This window comes from Natator depressus, chromosome 5 (assembly GCF_965152275.1).
Source record: "Natator depressus isolate rNatDep1 chromosome 5, rNatDep2.hap1, whole genome shotgun sequence".
NCBI lineage: Eukaryota > Metazoa > Chordata > Testudines > Cheloniidae > Natator > Natator depressus.
Genome location: NC_134238.1, coordinates 35,050,666 through 35,066,718, shown reverse-complemented (window position 1 = coordinate 35,066,718; position 16,053 = coordinate 35,050,666).

Sequence of the window (16,053 nt, the reverse complement as noted above, 5' to 3'; positions counted from 1 at the left end):
GGGCTGGCCATCTCTTCCCCATTCTGTGATGCCCAGCGCAGCAGTCTGGGAGCTGACCTTGTTAGTGAAAACAGAGGCAAAAAAAGCATTGAGTACATTAGCTTTTTCCACATCCTCTGTCACTAGGTTGCCTCCCTCATTCAGTAAGGGGCCCACACTTTCCTTGGCTTTCTTCTTGTTGCCAACATACCTGAAGAAACTCTTCTTGTTACTCTTGACATCTCTTGCTAGCTGCAGCTCCAGGTGCGATTTGGCCCTCCTGATATCTTTCCTACATGCCCGAGCAATATTTTTATACTCTTCCCTGGTCATATGTCCAACCTTCCACTTCTTGTAAGCTTCTTTTTTATGTTTAAGATCCGCTAGGATTTCACCATTAAGCCAAGCTGGTCGCCTGCCATATTTACTATTCTTTTGACTCATCGGGATGGTTTGTCCCTGTAACCTCAACAGGGATTCCTTGAAATACAGCCAGCTCTCCTGGACTCCCTTCCCCTTCATGTTAGTCCCCCAGGGGATCCTGGCCATCTGTTCCCTGAGGGAGTCGAAGTCTGCTTTCCTGAAGTCCAGGGTCCGTATCCTGCTGCTTACCTTTCTTCCCTGCGTCAGGATCCTGAACTCAACCAACTCATGGTCACTGCCTCCCAGATTCCCATCCACTTTTGCTTCCCCCACTAATTCTACCCGGTTTGTGAGCAGCAGGTCAAGAAAAGCGCCCCCCCTAGTTGGCTCCCCTAGCACTTGCGCCAGGAAATTGTCCCCTACGCTTTCCAAAAACTTCCTGGATTGTCTATGCACCGCTGTATTGCTCTCCCAGCAGATATCAGGAAAATTAAAGTCACCCATGAGAATCAGGGCATGCGATCTAGTAGCTTCCGTGAGTTGCCGGAAGAAAGCCTCATCCACCTCATCCCCCTGGTCCGGTGGTCTATAGCAGACTCCCACCACTACATCACTCTTGTTGCACACACTTCTAAACTTAATCCAGAGACACTCAGGTTTTTCCACAGTTTCGTACCGGAGCTCTGAGCAGTCATACTGCTCCCTTACATACAGTGCTACTCCCCCACCTTTTCTGCCCTGCCTGTCCTTCCTGAACAGTTTATAACCATCCATGACTGTACTCCAGTCATGTGAGTTATCCCACCAAGTCTCTGTTATTCCAATCACGTCATAGTTCCTTGACATCACCAGGACCTCCAGTTCTCCCTGCTTGTTTCCAAGGCTTTGTGCATTTGTATATAAGCACTTGAGATAACCTGTTGATCGCCCCTCATTCCCAGTATGAGGCAGGAGCCCTCCCCTCACAGACATTCCTGCCTGTGCTTCCTCCCGGTATCCCGCTTTCCCACTTACCTCAGGGCTTTGGTCTCCTTCCCCCGGTGAACCTAGTTTAAAGCCCTCCTCACTAGGTTAGCCAGCCTGCTCGCAAAGATGCTCTTCCCTCTCTTCGTAAGATGGAGCCCGTCTCTGCCCAGCACTCCTCCTTCATGGAACACCATCCCATGGTCAAAGAATCCAAAGCCTTCTCTCCGACACCACCTGCGTAGCCATTCTATGAGTGTATGAACTTTCTTAAGAATGGAATCATTATTGTATAGATTTGATAGGTTCCTAAATTTGAGGAACGTCAAAACAAAACATCCAAACAAATTCCAAGTTATTCCTCCTCTGGGCTTCCTACTTTATCCTGTCCTTTCTGTGTCTCTCTTTTAGAGAAGGAAAGTGGTCACAGCCTTCCAAAAGAGGGCATGGTCAGCCTCAGAGCTTTCATACTCCTTGCTGCCCTCTAGACTAGCAACGTAAAAACAGGTGAGTAAGGGGTTCACAATGTAAAGCTGGCCAAGGGGGCAATACAGTGTTCATTTTTCGCCTGTGTAAATCAGCACTAAGCTGTTAGTGTTTCCCTATGGGATCAGTTTTCTGTGAGGATCATTTTACATTTGCAGAGTTGGCCAGTGTCAATTGCACTGACAATTGCATTTATTTTGAGGTTTGCTTGCTTTTGGATATGTGCTGGGTGGGGTTTGGGGTTGAGTTAGTGAACACTGGCATACTGTGCCTGTGATTAATCCTTCCCATAACAGGAAACACCATGCGCCTGCTGCAAATTGGTTTCTGTTCCTCAGCTTTTGCTTGTGACAACTGATAGCAAACAACCACTTGCGGGCTGCACAATACAAGTGCAAGTCTATCTGTTACATTTCAGACTCAAGTCAAGATGCCCCAATCTCCTGACTTATTACAGTGTCTCAAGGGCAGAACAAGTCACATGAGAAAAAAGAGCAACATCAGGGACTCGTACTATATTCAGAAGTGACATGAGTTCACCAGGTGGTGGTGGGAGCTGATTTGTATTGGCAGTGCCTTCTAACACACATTGAGTACAGCAATATTCTGTAGGTGTGCCCAGTACTGATCACAGTACAGACATAATACTTTACTTTCCCCAATTTTCCCTCTACGCCTGTTCTCGCTTTATGCTTCTTGGATCTGCTGCCTTGTGCTATTGCTGTGCGTACAGCATAAGAGCAATCGCTTGCACCAGAGCTGACTGCTGTGCTCGTGTGTAATCTGCTGTCTGTTTTGTCTCCAGGAGCTGTAAAGGTAGATGCTCTTACTGCATTTAGGCAAACATTGCCTTTCTCATATTTTGACTTTCAATACACACTAAAACCACACCCATTCAGTGAAGGGCATGTGTTTAAGTCACCTACAGGGGATGACATGCTTGGGTGATTTTACATTGTGCTGCTAGAGCACAGATTTTGTTACATCTTTGCCTCTGAGGCACTTTATTTATACTAGCGGGGATTATCGCTTCTTTTTTTAAAAGAAAAGTTCTTCTAAAAAGAAAAGATCTTCTCACTGCAAATCGATTTCCAGGGAGCTGCGCTGCTGTTAGTGAGAGGAGAGCTTGTTTGCATACACTAATGGCAGTCATCCCTTAGATGCTAACATGCTAACTAGTTTTTCAATGCACATAAAGCACGGCTCTTTCACGAGCTGTATTGATAAATAACTCATTGGGTCCAGTGTTTTCTTCTGTTTTCTCTAACATTTTCTTCACCATGTTTTTCAAAGCTCATTTGGCTCAGCCTGTGAAATTCCTGTTTTACACCATCTCTTAGTGAGCTCTTTCCTGTTTGTTTTCTCTTGTTTCTTATTTTTGACCTTCTTTACATAATTTTCCATTGCTTTTATTTTGTGTTCCTCTTAGCACTTTCTGTACCTCTTTCTCCACACAAATACCTTATGTCTCTTTTCCCCACATGTGCTCCCTCAGCCTCTCTTTTCATAGACAGGGACTCCACCCGCCCTTCCGGACAGGCCCCACCATGGCTTCTGCCACCTTGTTCTCTCTCCGCCCCTCTCCTTCGCAGCTGCTTACACAGTGATGTGCTTGTGGAGATAGACACTAGCTCTGCAGAGAGAAGTGCTGTGTAAAACAAGCCAGGGAAAGAGCAGAAAAACTTAACTGATGCAATTGGGGCTTAGCTGTCTCTTTAAGCTTCAGGCAGGTAGATAAACACCAATTGCTAGATTGTCCTGCAGCAGCTAAGAAGAGACTCCAAAGCTAGAAATCTAGGAAATCCAGACCAACAATATTAAATAAAAGTTTGCTGAGAGGAACAGGAGTCCAACTGCATGAAAACCTGCAGCCACACTGAGGGCAACAGCAACAGGATGGTAAAAAGACAAGGGAATGTGTCCCTCTCATTTTCCTTGTGGTTGTGCCAATGGAGAATTTCAGGATTGTTGAGCAGTCTGCGATGCAAATCTCTAGTTTTACACAAATTGGGGTTGTGTAAATGTTTTCTCGCCACATGTAATTAGCTCTAATTTAGAGATGGGTCCAATCCAGCCATCAGTTTTCATGTAGGAGTCCTCATTGGAATCCATAGGAAGTTGTGCAGAAATCATGATGCAGAAGATGGCCCATAGTTTTCTGGAGCTGAGTAAGGTCAGAGTACAAAATGCTTCCATTGACAAAATCTTACGGAAAGTATTTTATTTGTGTGATATTTTACATAGCAACGCTACAGATTTTTAAACCCGGTCTGATGTAATTAGCTCTAATTTAGAGATGGGTCCAATCCAAAACAAGGATATGGAAACCTCTGAACTGAGGGAAGTTTGGATCCTGATGTGAACTTTGTGGTTTGGGGCCCTGTCTAACTAAGACCAAGAAGGAGGCTGTCTAGCTTGGCTTCTAGCTGCTATGCAATCTCCTTTGTTTTGGAGAGAACACTGCTTTCCTTTCCCTTGCTATAGCATTATAAAGCAAAACACAAGAACCTTATTCCCCACTGACTGCTTGCCTTCTGCTTCAGTGAAATCTGAAAAATTCCTCATATTTCTTTGCATGTGTTGATGCTGCAAAGTTCACAAAATCCAAACTCTAGTAATTTATGTTAAATTTTTATGAAGTTAATTAAATGATGTGAAAATTCCTGTTCTGGCTAAAATTTACAAAATTCACAAAAGACCTGCTGGGTCCATATTTGTTAGACAGCAAAACCGCAGAGGCTTCATTCAAGTTGTCTTACTCATACAACTTTCCAGATGGTTTTAGGATTTCAAAATAGCAGCTATATACTGTAAATGAAGAAGGGGAAAATTACAGTTGAATCTATGTGCAATATTTTCAGAGAAATGCATGCACGGGGTTGGTCACTCAGTCCTGGTGAGGGAGAAATATCGGAAGCCTGTACAGGAAATGTTTGTGTGAAATATTATTCAACTTCTTCTTTGCTTGCAACTCTTGTATATTTCTGCACATCATGGGCTCAGTCATGCAATGTGCCGAACGCCTTCAGATCCTGCTGACTGAGTTGAGCCCCCTTCAATGGGAGTTGAGAGTATAGCTGAGGTGTGCACGCATATTATGGGGTAACCAAGGCTCTATCAAGGAAAGTCAAGGGCATGCTCCCATATAAGCCTCAGAGGAAAAAAAAAAAAAGACTAGCCACATAGCCAGTGTTCTGTAGCCACATCCAATAGTTCAACGAGTTTCCCTCAGCAAAAGCAGAATAGTGGCATAAAAGTAAACTGCCTCATTACTACTGGTGAACTTTAAAAGGTTTGGAATCTCATTTCTATGCTTTTTTAGCCCAAGGAGTTTCACATAAGCTCTGGAAGTCTGGTGAGAGCAGCTTTCTTATGAGATTTCTAGTCCTTTGTGATTTGAGCTGTGTGAGCTACCAGCACCTTTGCACAGATGGTGTGGGAAGTCTGCTTGCTCTTCCCACAGAAAGGGCAGTAATTGTTGCACGCAGAGGCCATCCTTACACTTCAGGAGGCCTCGAAAATGCTAAATCTGGGAGGTTCCTCATGCAGGTCATTCAGCTTGTTTACAGCTGGTCCTGTAATAATAAATCGGTCCTGGCCAAGTTCACCTCTGCATGGCCAGGGATGGATTAGTTTAACAATACATGACATTTGTGTTACAGTTTTCATCCAAAGTTCTCAAAGGTAAGGATCGTCATCCACATTTTACAGATGGGAAGATGGATGTACAGGCAGGTGAGGTGCTCTAGCCACGGCCACACACGGTAGGTCAGTAGTAGAGCCAGGACCAAAATCCCATTTCTCCAGACTTCCAGTCCAGTGCCCAGTATGCTGGACCACAGTGCCTTCTTAATAGTAAATTGGGCCTGGAGCCATCACAAGTTCAGTGTCTCCCCCCCTTCCCCCCCAAAATCGTGTTGAAATTTCCCATTATACTGATATGGGAGGATGAATTTGCAGTACAATGTATATCTGGTGTTACATACAAAAAAACTACATTAAAAGAATGTTAAAGTTGCAAAGTCAATCCCTCAAAAGTTAGGAAATGTCAGAATTAATTGTGCAACCTTAATTTGGCCCCTTGTGTGTATGCCTTATGATACAGTCTTTAAATACACGCTCACGCTCTATTTTTTCCATAGTGCCTCATTCAGTGCACAGGATAGATGCTGCTCACTAAATGAGCAACTATTCAATATTTTATTTTCTCTTCATTGTTCAGCATGTGGCTGTGACCCAAGAAGCCCCTAATGCCAACTGATTCTGGTGTGTGTAAATATATATTCTGGTTCTCCAAAGAATGTCATGTGAGGTCTTAAATGAAAGCCAGGGTCACACTGGTCATTAATATATTGAGAAATATACGTACAGATACTATATAAGGAGTTGTGTGTGTGTGTGTGTGTGTGTGTGTGTGTATATATACATAAATAATGTTTTAAAGTCTGTATCAAGACAGAGTTGGCAACTGTTTTTTTGTCAGACAAAAGATGTTTCTTCATCTGTCTCTCTGAGGTGTAAATTAAGCATTGTACATTAACACAGAGTATTCCCATTTATATTTGAAGTCAACACAGAGATGTGAAATCAACAGAGAAGTAGCAAACAGGAAAAATAAGCCCTGAATGGTTATCCTAACTCTGATGTTACCCCAAAATCTCTGTTATAGAATAATAAGGTAACATAAATAACAGGTTCAACTCCTACCAGCATCTATCAACTGGGAGAGTTAGATATCTGTGTGCCTCCTGCCTGTGTTGCATTGAAATAAAGGATAGAGAGAATATAACCTTAAACAGAAAGATTTATTAAGGGAATGTTAAAACTGGGGGAAGATTCACTAAAGGGTCACTTACAAATACCCAAGAATAGATTCCAGTAAGGGGCATAAACTGTCCCTGGGTTAAATTATGAAGTGCTTGAAAAACAATTACTGTCTCTCTTCTACTGCAGATGGAGGTCACTGGCAACTGATAATCCATCTCAGAATCTCAGAAACATCTGAGGATCTGGCTCTCTACCACCAAAGCAGGAGATCAACAGATCTGGACTTCACTGGATCCTTTGGTGGAACACAGGAATCAGGTAAGTATCAAAGTCCTTGGCAGGTGTTAGTAGCCAAAGTCTTGATCCAATGTTAGTAGCCGAAGTCTTGATCCAATGACCGTGCAAAGAAACTGAACGTGGCTGCCTTATATGCTCTCTATGGTGCTGTCAAGGTTCCTTCCCCACTCTGAACGCTAGGGTACAGATGTGGGGATCTGCATGAAAAACCTCCTAAGCTTATCTTTACTAGCTTAGGTCAAAACTTCCCCAAGGTACAAAATATTCCACCCTTTGTCCTTGGATTGGCCGCTACCACCACCAAACAAATACTGGTTACTGGGGAAGAGCTGTTTGGAAACGTCTTTCCCCCCAAATACTTTCCAAAACCTTGCACCCCACTTCCTGGACAAGGTTTGGTAAAAAGCCTCACCAATTTGCCTAGGTGACTACAGACCCAGACTCTTGGATCTTAAGAACAATGAACAATCCTCCCAATGCTTGCACCCCCCCTTTCCTGGGAAATGTTGGATAAAAAGCCTCACCAATTTGCATAGGTGACCACAGACCCAAACCCTTGGATCTGAGAACAATGAAAAAGCATTCAGTTTTCTTACAAGAAGACTTTTAATAGAAATAGAAGTAAATAGAAGTAAAGAAATCACCTCTGTAAAATCGGGATGGTAGATACCTTACAGGGTAATTAGATTCAAAACATAGAGAACCCCTCTAGGCAAAACCTTAAGTTACAAAAAAGATACATAGACAGAAATAGTTATTCTATTCAGCACAATTCTTTTCTCAGCCATTTAAAGAAATCATAATCTAACGCATACCTAGCTAGATTACTTACTAAAAGTTCTAAGACTCCATTCCTGGTCTATCCCCGGCAGAAACAGCGTATACACAGACAGAGACCCTTTGTTTCTCTCCCTCCTCCCAGCTTTTGAAAGTATCTTGTCTCCTCATTGGTCATTTTGCTCAGGTGCCAGCGAGGTTACCTTTAGCTTCTTAACCCTTTACAGGTGAGAGGAGTTTTTCCTCTGGCCAGGAGGGATTTCAAAGGGGTTTACCCTTCCCTTTATATTTATGATAGGTGCGAATTCCTGAGGCACACTCTGGCAGACACTTCCCCCAGCCGGTTCCAACCAGCTCTCAGTCCCTCAAGTTCTGGCGGGAAACAGAGTTTTGGCAGGAAAATGTCATGAAAGGGTACCAAGATGGAGTTCAAACCCTTGCTACCACATGCGCCATTTTGAATTGCAGCAACATTAATTATAATACATAACAAAGATATAACCATACACGAATAACAGCTTACACTGACTACAGACAATGAACTTTGGGGATATGAGTAGTCAGCAAAGAACACCCCCTTTTATCCTACATCTAGAAAGTAAACAGACAGCACGTTTACTTTCATGAAAACGTGATCACAACCAGCCTTGGTTGAAACACTGCAGAGGGCACTGATGGATGAGAGAAACTTCTTTAGACAGGAGGTTAGCCTGTTAAGTTTAGTCTCTAAAAAACCATGTGATGATTTTGTTTTATATGGAACCTTTTGTTTCCATTATCCTTATCATTTGAATCTTGAATCTTTGGTAATAAATGTATGCTTGTCTTCACTATAAATATATCTAAGTGCTATGATCTGGTGCTGATCCTGAGTTGAACTATACGTGGATAATGGGCTGCAGTCCATTGCCACGTTCACTACACACCTTCTCAACTTCTTCAACAAATGAATCATGGCTCCTATAAGTCTCTTTTACTACCCAGCTCTGACTCATTCCCTGAGCACTGTACATCCTGGGCACAGAATAAGGGAGGGGTGCTATGGAAGAATAGGATGTGATCATGTAATTAAATACTGTATCTTAATACATATACACAAGGTGGCTGAATTAAGGATGCACAGGCAATCTTAATTCTGGCATTTCCTAACTTTTGAGAGCCAGACTTTGCAACCTGAATAATTTTAATGTAGTTTTTTGGGGTGTAAAATATATGTGTAGGTTGAAATTTTCAAAACAATCTAACTGATTTAGATACATATCTTCAATTGAAACTAATGAGTGAAATCCTGGCCCCACTGAAGTCAATAACTAAACTCCTACTGATTTTGTGAGTGCCAGGATTTTACGCAATGTCCCTGAACTGCTTTGAGAAACTCAATCAGATTACATGGCTTTTTCCCTAGAGATCACTAGTAAGCCAGGATGAAAGTTGGGATCACTTAGAATCATGGAATCATGGAATCTTAGAATATCAAGGTTGGAAGAGACCTCAGGAGGTCATCTAGTCCAACCCCCTGCTCAAAGCAGGACCAATCCCCAACTAAATCATCCCAGCCAGCGCTTTGTCAAGCCTGACCTTAAAAACCTCTAAGGAAGGAGATTCCACCACCTCCCTAGGTAATGCATTCCAGTGCTTCACCACCCTCCTAGTGAAAAGGTTTTTCCTAATATCCAACCTAAACTACCCCCACTGCAACTTTAGACCATTATTCCTTGTTCTGTCATCTGGTACCACTGAGAACAGTCTAGATCCATCCTCTTTGGAACCCCCTTTCAGGTATTTGAAAGCACCTATCAAATCCCCCCTCATTCTTCTCTTCTGCAGACTAAATAATCCCAGTTCCCTCAGCCTCTCCTCATAAGTTGTATGCTCCAGCCCCGAAATCATTTTTGTGGCCCTCTGCTGGACTCTTTCCAATTTTTACACATCCTTCTTGTAGCGTGGGGCCCAAAACTGGACACAGTACTCCAGATGTGGCCTCACCAATGCTGAATAGAGGGGAATGATCACGTCCCTCGATCTGCTGGCAATGCTCCTACTTATACAGCCCAAAATATCGTTAGCCTTCTTGGCAACAAGGGCACACTGTTGACTCATATCCAGCTTCTCGTCCACTGTAACCCCTAGGTCCTTTTCTGCAGAACTGCTGCCTAGCCACTCAGTCCCTAGTCTGTAGCAGTGCATGGCATTCTTCCATCCTAAGTGCAGGACTCTGCACTTGTCCTTGTTGAACCTCATCAGATTTCTTTTGGCCCAATCCTCTAATTTGTCTAGGTCCCTCTGTATCGTATCCCTACCCTCCAGTGTATCTACCACTCCTCCCAGTTTAGCGTCATTTGCAATCTTGCTGAGGGTGCAATCCACGCCATCCTCCAGATCATTAATGAAGATATTAAACAAAACTGGCCCCAGGACCGACCCTTGGGGCACTCCGCTTGATACCAGCTGCCAACTAGACATGGAGCCATTGATCACTTTGCTGGGTGTTGACTAAAGTGGTCTTGCCTGTCCATATTTATTTTTGGTTTTGTTTTAAATATTTTATGTTTTTCTTATCACTGTGATTATTTTATTTCAATAGCACATATACGCTTCAACTGAGATCAGGGCCCCATTGTGCCAGACACTGAACAAACACTTAGTGGGAGAGGGTCTCTGTCTAGAATTTTTACAATCTAAATAGACATGATATACAAAGGGTGAAAGAAAGGTTCCCTCTATTACCCCTCTTGACAGGTGAGGAAACTGAGGCATGGAGAGATTAAGTGACTTGCCTACAGTCAGACAGGAAGTTTGTCATACAACCAAGAATTGCACGCAGTTCTCATCCATACCCATCTAGTCCTTTAACTGCAAGATTATCCTTTTATTGCTTTCGTTCTCTTCAGACATGGTACATTTTGGGATGGGTTGTTTTTTGTTTTTTTTTGTTTCCAGAAATACAATTAGAAGCTCAGACTGATTTAATATTGACTTATAAAATCACATTGGAAATATGGTCCTATAAAAAAAATTCTCATGCACTATGTGTTTTACCTTTTTACATCAAATGTGCAGCGCCATTACACATGATGTGAAATGCTCAGCTGTAACCCTGATGCTCTGTAGAGAGCCAGCCAACCCTGAGACAGTGTTCTTATTAGCTTGATTGCTTAGAAGCTTAGGTAGAGATGACTCTTCTTATTAGCTTGATTGCTTAGAAGCTTAGGTAGAGATGACTCAACGTTTTCCCACCACCACCAACTAGTTGAACTTGACAGTACTAAAACAATTATGTTAGAAATAGCCATTAGCAAAGAAGTACCAGTTTAGTTTGAAAAAGTCAATTGTAAGAAGTCAAGCTTATAAAATAGCTTTTAACCCATATACCAGAAAAAATGCCAGCTAATATTTTCCCTTTATTATAAAAAAAAAAAAAAAAGGTTGACATTAAAAGCTGTAATATACACTCCTAGGCCAGGATGTACATATTCTGATTTGTGTTTCTTACACGATGGCTGTAGCATAGGAGCTGTGGATTCTACTGACGTTAAGGCACTAAGACCAGAGACCAGCCAATCGTATCTCAAATATAGTACAGCTTTATTTATAAAGGGGATTGAACTATTTTCAATAGGTTCAGGTTTTAATAAACTGCCTCCTTAGTTTCGTTTGCTCCCTGCGGGCCAAACCCCTGATTATTTATTTATTTATTTATTTATTTTATTTATTTTAAAATCTCATGATTTTTAAGATACTCTAATGGCATATTTTGGAAACTGACTCGTGATTTTTGAATGCTTAATAATGCTGCCATTTGACGCATATAAGTGAGAAACAAAAAATAGAAAACTAATTTTGCTGCTTCCCCCAATCAACACCCTGAGAAGCGACAATACTGAATTTGTGCCACCATGTGGTGATTCAAAAGGCTATAAATTAGCAGCATGCTTGAGCCCACTTTCTTGATTCCAAGCTGGCATTTGCTAACAGATACTCTGACCCATATCCTGTGAGTGGGACCTTGACATAAAGATTAACCTCTTACCAACAATCCTATGAATCACACCCTTATTATAGGAGGAAACCAATTCTGTGATGTGCACCTTGCACTGGGTTTCTTCTCTCTTTCCCATGCAGTTTCATACTACAGCTTTCAGGAAATGATTAGGGTACTCTTCTAAGTTAACCCTTTAGTGAGCCTTACCTTTAGCTCTTTCACTGTTAGTGGCAGATTGCTATGTCACCATGTTTAGAACTGTCTTTGTTTCTCTACAAGGGCTAGATCCTCAGCTGGTATAAATTGTCATAGCTCTGTTGATTTCATTGGAGCTATAACATTAACAGCAGCTGAGGATCTGCCCTTAAGGACATAGATTTAAATGAATATCTACATATGAATATCCTACAAAACATTCATACTTTTAATAGAACACTCATGTGCCTATATGTGTGTATATATAATGTGTAGGTATCTATATGTGTATAATGCATTGTTTAAAAGTGCAATATATGATGTGTGAATATGGGAATCAGGATTTGGATTTTGGGTGTGCTGTTTGTATATTGCTGTGCTTCTGAGATTTATAGCACAAAAGTTTAGGCAACCAAGAGTCTGTAATTTACAGATATAAACTAAATATTTCATAAGATTGGTGCATTAGCTAATTTTTATGACATGTCATTTCAGTAAGGACATTGCTTTATTTCATGGAAGGTTTTCCCATAGATAATAGTTGTTAGCTGGCTGAGTTGGAATCTGACTGGATTAAGGAAATCTAAACTGAAAGCTGGTTTTGTGCAAGGAAGCATAATGTGACTGTTGTTACAAGAGGCAATGCGGGATGTTTGTGCATAAATGCATGACAGGAGGGTTTGCTTGTAGCTGTATCCATAAGTGCAGCTTAGCAGAGCTCAGAGCTCATGTCTCACAGGGCAAGCATCATGTGATTTTTTTGTAATGTCCTGTTTGGCTAAATATGGTTATGCTTTTACTTTCCATAGTTTTCAGGTACTGATTGTTTTTAAGTCTGGACAGAATGACAAGGGCCAATACTGCAGATCAGCTCCTCAAAAAGAAATCAATGTAGATCATTATATATGAGTGAGTGACATCTAAAGAAATTCAAATGCACGGTGCCCTGCAGTTAGCAGTGACTGACCTAGATAGAGTGATGTGTCCCATCAAAACCACAGCGGCTCTGATATTCAAAATTTGAATCTAAAACCTGTTAGTTTTACTTTGTCTGAGCAAGCTGAGCTCTGCAATTTTTTCTAACTGAACAGGTGCATTAAAAAACAACAGTTTCAACTGAAATACTGTGAGGCCAGCTCTTCATTCTGCGACACTAGTGCAGCTCCTGCTGAAGTCAACAGATGCACTGTGTGACTCCTGGAGGGTAGAATGTATCCATTAATAACCATAACGTGTGCTCTTAGAGGTTTTGCAATAAGGGGAAATTCATCATAGAAACCAAATTTAAATTAGTTTCATGTTAGAAAAGGCTTCACCATCTGTACTAGTGTAAAAATATGGGCTGATTCTCCACTCACCCTGGTTTTACACTAACAACTCCACTGATATCAATTATTTCATATATGCCAGCATATGTTAGCCCAGAGTCGGGCTCAGTATTTCACAGAATTATAGAACTGGAAGGGACCTCGAGAGGTCATCTAATGCAGTCCCCTGCACTCAAGGCAGGACTAAGTATTATCTAGACCATCCCTGACAGGTGTTTGTCCAACCTGCTCTTAAAAATCCCCAATGATGGAGATTCCACCACCTCCCTTGGCAATATATTCCAGTGCTTAACCACTCTGACAGTTAGGAAGTTTTGTCTAATGTCCAACCTAAATGGCCCTTGCTACAATTTAAGCCCATTGCTTCTTGTCCTATCCTCAGAGGTTAAGAAGAACAATTTTTCTCCCTCCTCCTTGTAACAACCTTTTATGTACTTGAAAACTGTTATCATGTCCCCTCTCAGTTTTCTCTTCTCCAGACTAAACAAACCCAATTTTTTTCAATCTTCCCTCATAGGTCATGTTTTTTAGACCTTTAGTCATTTTTGTTGCTCTTCACTGGACTTTCTTCAATTTGTCCACACTTTCCTGAAATGAGGGGCCCAGAACTGGACACAATATTCCAGCTGAGGCCTAATCAGCGCAGAGTAGAGCGGAAGAATTACTTCTCGTGTCTTGCTTACAATACTCCAGCTAATACATCCCAGAATGATGTTTGCCTTTTTTGCAACAGCCTTACACTGTTGATTCATATTTAGCTTGTGATCCACTATGACCCCCAGATCCCTTTCTGCAGTACTCCTTCCTAGGCAGTCATTTTCCATTTTGTACATGTGCAAATGATTGTTCCTTCCTAAGTAGAATACTTTGCATTTGTCCTTATTGAATTCCATCCTGTTTACTTCAGACCATTTCTCCAGGTTGTCCAGATCCTTTTGAATATTAATCCTATCTTCCAAAGCACTTGCAACCCCTCCCAGCTTGGTATCATCTGCAAATGTTATAAATGTACTCTCTATGCCATTATCTAAATCATTGATGAAGATAATGAACAGAACTGGACCCAGAACCGATCCCTGCGGGACCCCACTCGTTATGCCCTTCCAGCATGACTGTGAACCACTGATAACTACTCTCTGGGAAAAATTTTCCAACCAGTTATGCACCCACCTTATAGTAGCTCCATCTAGGTTGTATTTCCCTAGTTTGTTTATGAGAAGGTCATGCAAGACAGTATCAAAAGCCTTACTAAAGTCAAGCTATACCACATCTACCACTTCTCCCTTATCCACAAGTCTTGTTACCCTGTCAAAGAAATCTATCAGGTTGGTCTGACACAGTTTTTCTTGACAAATCCATGCTGACAATTATTTATCACCTTATTATCTTCTAGGTATTTGCAAATTGATTGCTTAATTATTTGCTTCATTATCTTTCCGGGTACAGAAGTTAAGCTGACTGATCTGTAATTCCCTGGGTTGTCCTTATTTCTCTTTTTATAGATGGGCCCTATATTTGCCCTTTTCCAGTCTTCTGGAATGTCTCCCATCTTCCATGACTTTTCAAAGATAATTGCTAATGGCTCAGATATCTCCTCAGTCAGCTTGAGTATTCTAGGATGCATTTCATCAGGCCCTGGTGATTTAAAGACATCTAACTTGTCTAAGTAATTTTTGACTTATTCTTTCCCTATTTTAGACTCTGATCCTACCTCATTTTCACTGGCATTCACTATTTTAGATGTCCCATTGTCACCAACCTTCTTGGTGAAAACCGAAACAAAGAAGTCATTAAGCACCTCTGCCATTTCCACATTTTCTGTTATTGTCTTTCCCCCCTCATTGAGTAACTGGCCTACTCTGTCCTTGGTCTTCCTCTTGCTTCTAGTGTGTTTGTAGAATGTTTTCTTGTTGTGCCTTGGCTTTTCTAATTTTGTCCTTACATACTTGTGTTGTTTGTTTATATTCATCCTTTGTAGTTTGACCGAGTTTCCAGTTTTTGTAGGACTCTTTTTTTGAATTTTAGATCATTGAAGATCTCCTGGTTAAGCCAGGATGGTCTCTTGCCATACATCCTATCTTTCCTATGCAGTGGGATAGTTTGCTTTTGTGCCCTTAATAATGTCTCTTTGAAAAACTGCCAACTGTCTTCAGTTGTTTTTCCCCTTAGAATTCCTTCCCATGGGATTTTACCTACAATTCCCTGAGTTTGCTAAAGTCTGCCTTCTTGAAATCTATAATAGCCTTGTGACCCCCCCCTCTTTTGGGTCGGGTCCACCAGTTTGAGAAAAGCTGAGTCTTAAAAGCTTTATGTTTATATTTTACTGTTTTTAAATACAATATTCATGTTTTTTTACATCATGAAATTTAAGATTTAAATATCTGAAATTCAAGATTTTTTAAATGCTATGGCTGTGAAATTTACAAAAATGGGCCGTGAATTTGGTAGGGCCCTACCTATGTGTGCCAAGCAGATGATAACTGCAGTGTGTGGGCTGACGTATCAATGCAATAGCACCCCCTATGTCTAGGCAGACTATTGCACCAGAGTTCACTAGGTCAGGTGCAGCAGGCAGTCAGTCAGTTTCTCTTTCCTGAGTCCCTCTGGGTATGTAGGTTTTCTCTGCATACATGGTCAGCTTGTCCTGATGCCCAGGAGGTCTGGAAACCCTCTCAGAGAGTTAGTATAATATAAGGTCCTGATCCCATTCTCGTTGAAGACAATAGCAAAATTTCTGTTGACTTCTGCATCTTTAGAATTAGGCCCTGAAGGTAGAAAGTACACTGAACCCTTCTTAAAGCAAAGGGTATTACTGAAGAAGACCTGCAGGACTGGACAGCTTCACAATAAAACTATTCTGGGATTTTAATACTCTGCCTTTGACCCATGAAAACATATTTACAGTGAAAATTCTGT